Genomic DNA, 12,659 nt, shown 5'->3' with positions numbered 1-12,659 from the left:
TCACCTTGACAGCACAACAAAGAATTCTCTGGAATTTTTCCAAGGATTCCTTCAGGCATTTCTCCATGAACTACTTGATGTATTTCTTATGGTTTTTCTATTAGATCATTTCGACAAGGAATAAGATACCCATGCAGAAGTTGGATTCCAGTAATTTTTTCAAGAATTTCTTCAAAGATTTCACTAAGAAAGGGATTTAGATATTTTCTAGAAATTTCTCCAGGAATACATCAAGAGACTCCTTCGAAAATTACCGCTGGGATTTTTGCAAGAGATTCCCCAGTAATTCCGCCAGGGATTCCTTCAGTAAATACACCACAATTTAAAAATTACTTCAATGATTCCTCCAGAGAATGGTGTTCCTCAGAGTTTCTCAGTGTATTTTTTTAAGGAACTCTTCAAACTCTACCTTCAAAAATTTCTCTAAGGATTTTACCAGATATTCTTTAAGGAATTCCACTTAAATCTTGCTGATTAAATCTTGTATGAACCGTGGTCTTTTGTGAAACCCACTTCAGTAATCCCACTGATAACATCAAGAACTCCAACAGAATTTTTTTACAGCAATTTCAGCATGCATTCTTCCAGAAATTACAACTAGGATTCTTTTAGAAACTCCACCAACAATACCTCCATTATTTCTGCCAGTAATTCCTCAAGGAGTTCTGCTAGTAATTTCTCCAAGAATTCCGCCTGTGATTTCTCCAGGAATTTCGTCAAAAATTCCTCGAGAAAATCCGCCAGTAATTCCTTTAAGAATTCTTCCAGAAAAACTGCCAGAGGTTTCTACAGGAATCCCGCAAGGTATTCTTCCGGGAAGTCACCAAGTTTCACCTCAGCAATTCACCAGAAGTTTCACCAGATATTCCTGAAAAAATTCTACCAGGTAGTCCTCTAAAAATTCCACCAGGGATTCCTTAAGATATTTTCCAGGAAATTCGCTAAGGTTATTCCTTCAATAATTCTGCCAAGGATTGGTCCAGCAATTTAACCTGGGATTGCTGCAAGAATTCCGTCAGAGTTTTTTTTTGTAATTCTTCCCTAGTTCCCACAGGAGTTCCACCAGGGATTCCAACAGGAATTTTCCCATTGATTCATTTGCGAATTTCATCAGGCATCGCTCCAGGAATAGTACCAGGCAGTCCTTCAGGAATGCGGTAAGTGAATTTGGAAATTTCACCAAAAATACTTCTAAGGGTTTCTACAAAATTTTTCTGTTTAGATTTTTCTAGTAATTTACCTTCAACAGATACCGCTCCTGGATATCTTCTATGGCCTTTTTCAGAAATGTATCTTTGGATTCATCATGATTTTTTCACAGGAACTTCTCCAAGAATTTCTTCAGTAATACTTGCAAGGATACCTTCAGAACGCCTATCTAAGTTCCCCTTCTACTATGATTCTTCCAGATTTTTCGAGGAAGGGCTACAGTCGCGATCCTGCTATGAAAATTATATTGCATATACATTATACATCTTTGAGTACTAATTCAAGTTATATATGCCAAATAAAACGATATCGACACTAACGACAGTAATTATCCAGCATGAGTGAAACATCATATAACATGAATACGATTTAAATTATATTTCTTAATATTGAATCTATTTATCTCCAACCAATACCTACTATCAAATAGTTACGCATCAACATTAATAAAGTTCACTTTCCTTTCTATCACTTGCAGGGAATCAGTTTATTGGTCGCCCATTGCATCTAGTGTTTCGTAATAAATAGCGTTGAACATCGCCGAACTACGCACAATCATCGGATCCAGCAAATAACCACCCATCCAACCGGTCGTCGACGAAGCACATACAGAAAACGCTTGGAGAAAATATAAATCACCCGGCAGGCAACCAGCAAAAGTGACGGGATCGTTTCCCAACGCAATCCTCTGACGCCAGAAGCAAAGCAAAGCAATTGCTGAATGAAAAGTGAAATTCCCATTGGAAATAGTGAAATAGGTATGATAAATAAGGAAAATTGAGTGCACCACGCGCCACAAGGTGAGCAAATTAGCGAGAAACGTAAATACCTCGGGCTTATGGAACACATCGTTCGCGTTCGTTCGTTTCCCGATCAATCATAGTGGGCAGAATCGAACCCGTACTTATTTTTTGAAATGATACATTTTCGATGGAAAAACGCTCTATAAATCAATTGATACAGGTTTTGAAAAGTTACACGAAAATTTCACAAAATATACCTAATTTGGTGCAAACGGTCTGCGAAACGAACATTGTTACATCTACCAGTATTTCGGACGATGTTACCCAGTTTTAACTAAACAAATCAATCATTTAGTGTGACATTATGAACAAAACAGCTGAAAAAGGCATAAGTTTTAGCGAAAAAAATGACCACTTGCTAAGATCTTCAAAGGTTAAAACTTGCAATGGATTTATTGAACAGTTTTCAATCGGAAATATATCATTTCAATATTTAATTCAGTGGCTTCAATATAAGTCCGATCACGGTTCCGATTTTACCCACTGTGCACACTGTAGCCGTCGCTGAAAAAACGTGATCGAAATTGTTTTGACCTTGAAAACATGATTTTAGTACTATAGTGTCTTCGGGAAAGTTTTTCCATAAAATAATCGCTATTTTATGAAAGTGTTAATTTGGTGATTAATCCACCTATAAGTGAGAACGAAATTTTATTTTTCGTATTTATGAATTTAAAAATAAACTTTATTCGGGAAAGTTGTAGGTAATGTTAGAAGAAACAACTTTGCTGAAGACACCGTATGCATATTTTTTGATTTTCATGTACATTTGTGGAGTTTTTTGTGGAACACCCCTAAAAATCACTTTTTTCATCATAACTTGGTTCGATGATTTTGTACAATTTTCAATTGTTCTAGTGTTATTTGTTACTTGCAAAAACGCATAACATTCTCCAAAAGAGCATTTTTTTATCTCTCATACTTTTCGAGTTATTGAAGGTTTTATATAAAATTTTGCACCTTTTTGACACTAAAAATAATTTGGTCGCGCACATTTCCGCAGTCTGAAACATGTTTATCCAATGGTTTGAAACTAATACTATGAAATGCAGAGAAAGCCGCTTTTAGCCTGCTTTAGCCTGACGGTCAAAAGAAAGTCTGAAAAAATGTTTACTTACATGCAGTTATAATTTACACTTATTCACTACCCCCTATATTGGCTGAACTTGAATATCTGGCATCACTGTATCGAATTTTATGCAATCAAATCAACAATGACATCAATCAACAACAGATCAGAATAATCTGTTCAGACAGGTTTACCACAGACAAACAGACTAAATATCATACACTCTTTTCATCGTTCACTTTTCTAACGTTAGTTTCATATATGAAGTAGGTGGTCAATTAGGGATTCCGGCTCCGACTACTTTTACTGAATACCGATTCAACGGTACTACATCGATCAGAATCGGTAGGGTTCATGGACAAAAGGTCAAAAGACAAAACGTCGAAAGGACAAAAGGTCGAAAGACAAAAAGTCGAAAGGACAAAAGGTCGAAAATGATTTGCTTGATGAGAAATTTTTCCTTCTTTGAAAAAAGATTTTCAACCTTTTGTCCCTTCTTTTTTGTTCTTCGACTTTTTGTCATTTCGACCTTTTGTCTTTCGACCTTTTGTCATAGATTCATCGGTAGTACTAGTAAAATACCGATAGTGAATTTTTTCCCACTAAACCAATAAAAACTGTTATAGTTTTCGTTTGTTCATAAGAAATCCCTTTATTTTAGTTTTATTCACAATTATAACATTTATGCATTTTACAATAAATAGTTGATAATTTGTGGAGAATGAAAAAAAAAAACATTTGTTGAAATATTTTAGAATATAAGTAATAGTTATCTACACCTACTTGTTTTCTATGTAAACCTTATGAGCTGCGAGCCAAATATGCGAAGAACGGCAGTACACGAAGGCGATTGTGGATTGTTTCTTCATAATTGTGTAAATATGTTTTAATGCGAGAAAATCGGTAAGTATGCATTTCAAACTGTTTAATTGCTTTTTGGTTTATATGGCATCCAATATCAGCATACGTACTAACTTTGGCTGAGTTTAAATTGATATTTCCAATATTTAAGTTGTCATTACGATTAATCGATATTTTGAATCGATGTTTGGAGCATCTAGAAACGAATGAATTGATTTTCTTAATTCAAGTTTTTGATTAGATTTATTTTGTAGAAATCGATAAATGTTTCTTAATGAATTGATGGGAAAGAAACCAAATTTTTAATTAGTGAATTTGTTGTATCGAATATGAAAACTGATTTTATTGAAAGATGTTGGTGTCGACTGCTAATTCATTTGATCCCATCCCAAACTTCATAAATTTCAATTCAAATATATAGATGCAAAGGATTCGATTGAATCGATAAATAGATTCGACAGTTCAATCGACAGTGAATCGATTCAGTAACATCGATGCTATGGAGAAATTTGCTCAACGCTTTGTACACTGAATCCTTATACGAGGAAGTGAGGTAACTTCTTTCTTGGTCTTTATTGGACAGTTGACCGAAGAGGCTCAAGAGGATGTAACAAGGATATTAAGAATTGCAGGGAGGATCTCCAGAATTGATACTGACTAAGAATTATTACACTGTTTGTTGGCGACATCAAATCCTGTGATTACATCTATAAGAGCATTCCTGAGAAAAAAAGTGTTTCCTTATCAGGATGGGAAAATCTTTTGGTAAAAAAAGATAACGAACGAACTAGTGATAGCGAAGCTAAAAATAATGACGATAATCTTAAACATTCATATTTACTGATTTATGGATTTCATATGAATTTTAAAGGAAAAAATAAATGTTTCATAGTTATATTATACATTTTAATTTTTTCTGAGCTCCGAAAAATTCTCAAGAAAGGACTGAGATTTCCTGCAGAAAAAATAGCAATAAGTGTTTTTCTGCAAAAAATAAACAGCTAACGTTGGAAAGGTGAACGACGAAAAGTGTGTTGGATATGAGTGATTCCAAGCAACAGCACCAAAATTTGGTAAATTTTTTAATTCATTTTTTTCTATTGAGCTGAAACTTTGCACAGTTTTCCAGTTCCATCTAAATCGTCATTTTCCAATATCAAATCTTCAAGTTGAGTCACGACTAACTTTTCAAAAGGGTGTATGTGAAAATGGTTCAAAAATATTCAAAAAGCTGCACAGCAAAAACGGTTCGTTCGATTGTTAGACAACTAAAGAAACAAAGTTAGACAACTAAATAAAGATTCCAAAAAAAATACACACAGTAAAAAAAATTTTTTTTTTGCATTCAAAAACATAATTTTTGACACAAAAACTCAAATATCTCAAAACCCTATCGGAATACCAACGTAATTTTTTGAGGGAAAACGGTCCATTATATTAGCTATCTACCATAAAAATTTGGTGATGGTAAACCAATAAACAAAAAAGTTATGACATTTCAAACATGTCACAATTTTCACATTTAGTAGAAAAAAAATTTTTTTTCGGTGTAAATTATTACGGGAATCGCAGTTTGTTGCTGATTTTATTGTTAAGGGCCTTGCGTGAATTAAACAAGTCGTTTTCATGTATTCATTAGTATTATGTATATTATATGTATAAATATTATGTATATGTATAAATATTATATGTATATGTATATATGTATAAATTAAAATGAATTAACAGATTACACGAAAAAAAAAATTTTTTTTTACCAGGATATCTTTTTTAGAGTATGATTGATGATTTTCTAAATGTTATATATAAACTTTAAAAGTTTTGGATTTGGGTATGCGTTATGAGATCATGAAAACATTTTATTAATACTTATTTATTTATTTATTGTTATTCAATTTTTTTACAATATCGAACACTTTTGCATCATTATCAGTACAGTTCAAGTATAGTTTTGCTTTAATTTTATTTTCTTGCAATGGAATGAAACAGTGAAATTTGTGGGTTCCTTGGATCGTTTTTGCGTTATTATATTGCTCGCTGAGCTCTGATGCCGTCAATTCGTACTCTTCAGTAGTAGTAAAACAAAATGATAATTTTGTTAAATCTTCTTCTTTTCTGCGATTCGCCCAATCAAATAGTTCTTTTGCAGTTTTAATTGGATGCTCACGTTCTTTGGCTAAACTTGCTCTTGTGGCCATGCGCTTTATGGTTCCTCCAATAGCATCACAAGGACCTTTGCCATGTGACGTAGCAAAGAAATGCCATTCTGCATCAATTCCGTACTTTTATTTAAATTGACATAGGCTCGAAAAATTCTTACGGTTTTTGTACTGCGATGCTGCTCCATCAGACATGAAATATATCTTTCTGATTTCTTGATTTCCGCTTTCAGTTTATCTATGGTGCTTTCGGTGAGATTTCGTAGCTCTTTCGAACACTTTTTTTCTGCAAACGGCCTGCAACAGTTGAGAAAGCGACTACTCATGTTGCTCGTTAGATTTTAATAAACAAAATCTCTTTTAAGTTTTTACTGACTAGTTTGGTGTCGTTTGCTTGACTGAAGAAAAATTTTACAATTAAATCTTTTATAACCATAGTGGTAGTATATTTTTAGCTTTTTCGTGAGTATGTTCATGGTATGTACCTATCATGTTTTTGATGTTGTTGAAGTTACTCGCTTTCTCCCAAAAATGATTAACAAAGTCTATTCTCTACCAAGGCGGGTCTATACCCAGGTGTAATCAGATTTTAACTTTGTGGAGAAAACCAGCGCCGAGAAAACCGACCTGCTTTACGTATACTAGATCACCTGGGTATAGACCCGCCTTGTTCTCTACGAGGTTAAACTTTTTGCAGGTAAACTAGTCGTATACCTGTATAGAAAACTTTTTTTGTAGCTTTTGTCTTCAATATTACATTTCTTATAGGTTTCTTTTATCAAAAGGTTTCAACACTATTGAGAGAATTTTTCTTCAGTTACGTACAATAAAAAATATGACACTATCAAGACTTTAGATCACAACACTGGATCGCGTCTAACTTTCTAATAGATGCTATAATAGTTATGAATAATTAAATAAAATATCATGAAAACAACTTGTTAACCTCATGTGGTACCCTTAACAAAAAATTCAGCAACAAACTGCGGTCCTAAAAAAAATTAACAATGAAAAAAAAAATTCACTAAGTGTCAAATTTGTGAAATATTTGAAATGTCATAACTTTTTTGTTTATTGGCTTACCATCACCAAATTTTTATGGTAGATAGCTAATATAATATAAAAAATTTTGGTTGGTATTCCGATAGGGTTTTGAGATATTTGAGTTTTTGTGACAAAAATGATGTTTTTTAATGCAAAAAAAATTTTTTTACTGTGTGTTTTTTTTTTGGAATCTTTATTTAGTTGTCTAACTTTGTTTCTTTAGTTGTCTAACAATCGAACGAACCGTTTTTGCTGTGCAGCTTTTTGAATATTTTTGAACCATTTTCACATACACCCTTTTGAAAAGTTAGTCGTGACTCAACTTGAAGATTTGATATCGGAAAATGACAATTTAGATGGAACTGAAAAACTGTGCAAAGTTTCAGATATTCTTGAAATGGTCGATCAGAATCGACTTGCATGCCTCCGTGGAATCCCTCATATGTTGTCTGTTTTGTCTGTGATAAACTTGTCTGAACAGATTATTCCGACCTTTTGTTGATTGATTATATTGTTGAATTTATTGCATAAAATTCGATACAGTGATGCCAGATATTCAAGTTAAGCCAATATAGGGTATAGTGAATAAGTGTAAATTATATCTGCATGTAAGTAAACATTTTTTCAGACTTTCTTTTGACCGTCAGGCTAAAGCAGGCTAAAAGCGGCTTTCTCTGCATTTCATAGTATTAGTTTCAAACCATTGGATGAACATGTTTCAGACTGCGGAAATGTGCGCGACTAAATGATTTTTAGTGTCAAAAAGGTGCAAAATTTTATATAAAACCTTCAATAACTCGAAAAGTATGAGAGATAAAAATATGCTCTTTTGGAGAAAGCTATGCGTTTTTGCAAGTAACAAATAACACTAGAACAATTGAAAATTGTAAAAAATCATCGAACCAAGTTATGATGAAAAAAGAGATTTTTAGCGTTCCAAAAAAAAATCCACAAATGTACATGAAAATCAAAAAATATACATACGGTGTCTTCAGCAAAGTTGTTTCTTCTAATATTATCTACAACTTTCCCGAATAAAGTTTATTTTTAAATTCATAAATACGAAACATAAAATTTTGTTCTCACTTATAGGTGGATTAATCACCAAATTGACACTTTCAAATAGCGATTATTTTATGGAAAAACTTTCCCGAAGACACTATAGTACTAAAATCATGTTTTCAAGGTCAAAAAAATTTCGATCACGTTTTTTCAGCGACGGCTACAGTGTGCTGTGGCATTGGTTCGTTACCATGTGTACCTGTTGAGCGCTGTAAAGTGTAGTGGCAGCAGCAAGTGAACCAAGAAGAAAGGTGAAAAATAAGCACGAAAGTGAAGGAAAACAGTGCGCTGCCATTCACCACGCCTCACCCCTCACGTTGATCCACACTTAAAGTGGGGTCGGTCAGGTGGAATTGTGGCCGCCCTCTCGCCCTTTGGTTCGCGGTAATTAGTGCTGCTATTAGACAGCACCACGTGGCCTCCGGGTTTCATAAGTTGGCTGTGTGCGAAGGGGGGGATGCCGCCAAGTGTGTGATGGGAGTGATCTTTCGACGCTTCCCGTGTACGTCCCATCCAGCGAGCTGCGTAGAACCACTGTAATTGCTGTATCAGCATCACGCAACGCACCCGTAGAAAAAAACTGTAGAAGTAGCTCTGCTTAGCCTATAAGGTAGGTGCAACTCGTGGTCGATAGTCGTAGGTCGTGTTGTCGTCAGTTATGAATAATGTCTAGCTATTGAATTAAATTGCGGCATTTGCACTCATGACGATTAGGCGCATTCGCGTTCTTAGGTCAAAGTTTCGACGTTTTAGTTTTTGCAACAATATATATCCAGAACAATGTAAATCCGTCCAGAATTAGTCGAATCTCTGTTTCACATGAACAATTACTTTCTGAAGAATATACGATGCTGTAATTTAAATTATTTTACAATGATCTGTAAAGTAAACAATCTATGTAAAGTCTTCACACTCTTTCACTCACTTGAGCTATCTGATTGATGACCTCTAAGCTTTATCCTAAGACCTAAGCATTCGCCATAAAAGTGTACCAATTGTGGACTACCGATTATTTTCACGAAATAAACTCAAATGCCATCCAGTGCGATTGATAATGCAACGCTAATAAGTAATAAAGTGTTTGCATATAACATTTTCCATAAATGTCGTGTTAAATTGATAGTGAGAGGAAAATAACCATCATCATTTTACAAATTTTCAAAATTAGATCGAAAATACTGTTTTTTTTTTATTTTTGATGATTGCTGATGATCGATTGATGGATTTTTGATCCCTATGTCAATTTATCGCAATGCATTAATAAGCACAAATAAATTTTCAAAAAAGATGTGGAAATGTGAAAATTCAAGATATGATACAAAACAGCATTAAGGTGAAGATGAATCGAAGCCTAACCTCAAATTTTCAAGAGCACGGATCTGGAGAACAAAACACCCGTTTGAGCTGAAAATTTAATCGATTGGTCAACACCAGCGAGTCACCAATCGATCAAGTTTTAAGCTTAAACGGATGTTTGGTTCTCCAGTTTCGTGCTCTTGAAAATTTGAAGTTTGGCTTCGATTCATCTTCACCTTAATTACCCTCAAAGCCCCGGGACAGACCTTTTATTTTCAATCGACTGGTACTCAGAAACAAATAAGTTTAACGAAATGCGGTTTTCACTATGATCGATGGGATGAGTTAGTCTTCCTGCGAGTGGGTTTTCAAACCGGAAGCTCATGTATGGACATGTTTTTCAACCGGAAATAAGTGTTCACACTAGTCACATATTTTACAACTTTAACAACGAAACCAATGTCAAACGATAGGTTTTAGCCCTTTTCTAAAATACATTATTTGGTTTATTTTCTTGCATGAGACGAAAGCCGGAACCGGGTTCCGGTAGTACTTTACGGGTTGGTGCCGCGGTCAAGAAACACATGTAAATTTTACCCAAAGCGTCAATGCGACGATTTAGGGAACAAACATTAATAGAATAAATTAGAATAAAAGGTAAAACTAGAAATGTAACTACTGAACATGCCTTTTACATGTATTGATACTTCGGCCATGATTGTGCTTCTTTTCCCCGAATGTCGGCTCCCCGAACGCCAGTTCCCCGAATGACTCGTTTCCCCGAAAAATGGAGCAGTTTAAATAGGCGCCATAATAGTTTTCAGTGGCAGGATGGTGGAATAGAAAGAACGAGCAGGAGCAGCAAGGAGGTATTTGATCATTTTCGGCTATACACATGTAGCCAAAAATGATGAGGACGGTAAAACTAGTAAAAACTGCCAATAAAATAAAGAAGGGTGCATATTAGATGACCAGTACGTTCACCACCCTGGAATGTATAAAGATATGACAATTATGAATTCCAAAAACTTTTCGGGGATCTGGATTATTCGGGGAAACGGGATATTCGGGGAACTGGCAGTCGGGGAACTGGCGTTCTGGGAAACAACATTAGGGGAATCGACATTCGGGGAAAAGAAGCACAACCTTCGGCCATACAACAAGATAAAAACCAGATTCTGAGTTCACTTCCGGTGAACCAAAAGACAAACACAAATAAAGTAAAACTGGAAATGTGACTACTCAAACTTCATGAATTATCCTCATCGCTTTTGTAAGAACATGTTTCTTGCATGTATCAAAACTTCAACCAAATGTCCTGATTTTGAGATCCGTTCTGCTGAATCAGGAAACAAATAAAAAGAAATCGATTCTCTTTAATAAAAAAAAAAAAAGGTGTACAAATTCTTACAACTTGTGTATTTGACAATTGAAAACAACAAAGCAGAGCTTAAACGATTTCTTGAAGTTTGAATAACCGCGCACCTCCTTTTATACTTTATTCATGTGGTTCACCAAAAATAACATCAGAATCCGGACTTTGCTTGTCCAACTTGACGAAAAGTCAATAAAAACATGAAGCATGTTCCAGTAGGTACTCTGAGATTATTTCATGAAGCTTGAGCAGTCGTACGTCTGATCTTACATCTTATATATGTTTATCTCCTGGTTCACCGGAAGTGACCTCAAAATCCGCTCATATTCTGGTTATCTGGCCAAAGAATCGATTGATGCAAGAAGTATGTTCTTACCACAACATTAAGGTTATTTCATGACGTTTCAGTAGTCCAATTTCTAGTTTTCCCTATTATTCATGTTTGTTCCCTGAATTACCGGAAGTGACCTCAGAAACCGGCCATTGTCTGTTCGTCAGGCCTAAGTATCAATACAAGCAAAAGCATGTTCTTATAGCAACGCTGAGGTTGTTTCATGAAATATGAGCGGTCACATGCCTACTTTTGCCAATTATATATGTTTGTTTCTGATTCCCCGGAAGTGACCTCAAAATCCGGTCATTGTCTGATCATCTGGTCGAAGTGTCTATATATGCAAGAATCATATTGTTACAGCTACGCTGGGGTTATTTCATGAAGTCTGAGCGGTCGCATGTCTAGTTTTACCTGTTATTTATGTTTGTCTCCAGGTTCAACGTTTGACAATCTGGTCGAAGTGTCCAATAAGGAAAGAAGCATGTTCTTACAGCAACATTGAGGCTATTTCATGAAGTTTGAGCAGCCGCATGCCTAGTTTCGAGCTTCATCCATATTTGTCTCCTGGTTCACCGGAAGTGACCCTACAACCCAGCCTTGGCCATATCGTAAAATTGACAATTTTGAGAGTTGATGTCTTGCCTGGCTTTCTGAGTTGATTTCATGACGTTTCTGCACCCCAACTGGTTATTCCTTATGAAGTTCCTTCAAAAATTTATCTAGGAATTTCTCCAACATTTTATCCAAGGATTACACCGGCAGTTCATCCAAACAATTTCTCGCAATTTCCGCAAGTTTCTTCAGAGATTCCGTTCGATTATTCGCAATGAAATTCTTGCACTTCATCCACTGATTTAATTGATAATTTTCCATTATCTCATCTGTCTACAAATTCCTCCAAGACTCCCTCAAGACTTCTTTTAGAGAACTTTGTGGGAGTAACGATCAAGACCACAATCAAGTCTCATGAGATGTTACTTCAGGATATCCTTCTGAAACACCTCTCGGATTTAATAACAGTTTCTGAAAAATAATCCTTGACTTGAACATCTGAGATTGAACAATTCTTTGAAGACTCCAAATAATTACCTGAAAAATTTGACAGAATCTTTGAAGTTGTTCCTATAACTTTAGTGATTTTTCATGTAATCTGAGTGAAGTGTAAAGTGAGTTCTCCATGTATTCTTCGGAAATAATTCACCAGGATTTCTACCAGAAAATGCTATAACAACTATTTCAGTAATTCCGCCGATTATTTCCTAATTACACCATGGATCCCACCCTACGGGTTTCCGGATTTCCTCAGTAATCCTTCAGAGTATTACCTAAGGAAAGTTTTTTGATAACTTATCTAATGAATCATAATTTTCTTCAGATATGTGGGAATTCTCTCCAGCAGAAGTTTATAAATAATTCATCAAGAAGTTCGTCGTAAAGAACTTCCTTT

General features: G+C 35.0%; 1 long non-coding RNA gene across 2 annotated transcripts in view; it reads left to right on the top strand.

Moving 5' to 3' along the window:
• Nucleotides 1-8,840, top strand: part of LOC110680326 — a 36,180-nt gene extending 27,340 nt beyond the window's left edge. The window contains exons 2-3 of one of the 2 annotated variants that reach the window (XR_002502838.1): nucleotides 1,688-1,967; nucleotides 8,362-8,840. This is a non-coding gene — a long non-coding RNA (uncharacterized LOC110680326). Of the gene's footprint in view, nucleotides 1-1,687; nucleotides 2,010-8,361 lie in introns of both variants that reach the window. The other variant, XR_002502837.1, reaches the window with a different exon arrangement.
• The last annotated feature ends 3,819 nt before the right edge of the window (nucleotides 8,841-12,659 follow it).

This window comes from Aedes aegypti, unplaced genomic scaffold (genome assembly GCF_002204515.2).
Source record: "Aedes aegypti strain LVP_AGWG unplaced genomic scaffold, AaegL5.0 Primary Assembly AGWG_AaegL5_hic_scaff_1196_PBJ_arrow, whole genome shotgun sequence".
In the NCBI taxonomy this organism is placed as follows: Eukaryota; Metazoa; Arthropoda; class Insecta; order Diptera; family Culicidae; genus Aedes; species Aedes aegypti.
Note: the sequence above shows the minus strand (reverse complement) of the source record. Positions and strands in the feature narration are given on the sequence as shown.